Source organism: Rhea pennata, chromosome 36, assembly GCF_028389875.1.
Source record: "Rhea pennata isolate bPtePen1 chromosome 36, bPtePen1.pri, whole genome shotgun sequence".
NCBI lineage: Eukaryota > Metazoa > Chordata > Aves > Rheiformes > Rheidae > Rhea > Rhea pennata.
The window spans coordinates 70,757-71,572 of NC_084698.1; positions in this window are offsets into that span (position 1 = coordinate 70,757).

Sequence of the window (816 nt, forward strand, 5' to 3'; positions counted from 1 at the left end):
CCAGTGTTTATTGACCCCCCCCCACGGTGGGGGGGGCAGCACGAAACAGGGCCCAGGGGGCTATAAATATGTGGCAAAGGGGGGGGCAGCGCCCCTTAAACACAGGAGACCCCCTCCAAAATACCGGGACGGAGTGGCAAAGGGGGGGGACACTGACCCCCCCCAAATACAGAAAATGTGCAGTTTCCCCCCCACCAAAATACAGTGGGGATGTGGTGGGGGGGGGGGCAACACCCTGTCCTTCCCCCCAAACATGGGGGTGTTCTGCGTGGGGGAGAAACCCTATGAATATAGGGCAATGCAGCCTCCCCATACATACAGAGTGTTTTGCATGGTGTGTGTGGGGGAACCCCTATAAATATGGGGCAATTCCCCCCCAAATATTGGGGTGTTTTGCATGGTGGGATCAAACCCTTATAGGGCAATGCCCCCCAATAAATACTGGGGTGTTCTGCATGGAGGTGGGGGACATTCCCCTTAAATATAGGGCAATGCAGCCCTGCCAATAAATACTGAGGTGTTTTGCATGTGAGGGGGCTCAATCCCCCATAAATACAGGGCAATGCAGCCCCCCATAAATACTGGAGTGTTTTGCATGGCGGGGGGGGCATTTCCCATTAAAGATGGTGCAAAACAATTCCCCATAAATACGGGGGTGTTTCTCATGGGCAGGGCAATCCCCTAGACATACGGGACAGTGCAGCCCCCCCCCCCCATAAATACACATGGGATTCAGATGCCGCAGGGGAAGGGGGGCAGCAACCCTGATGCACCCTGGCCTCCGCGTGCCCTCCATCTCCGATGCTGGGGGGAGTC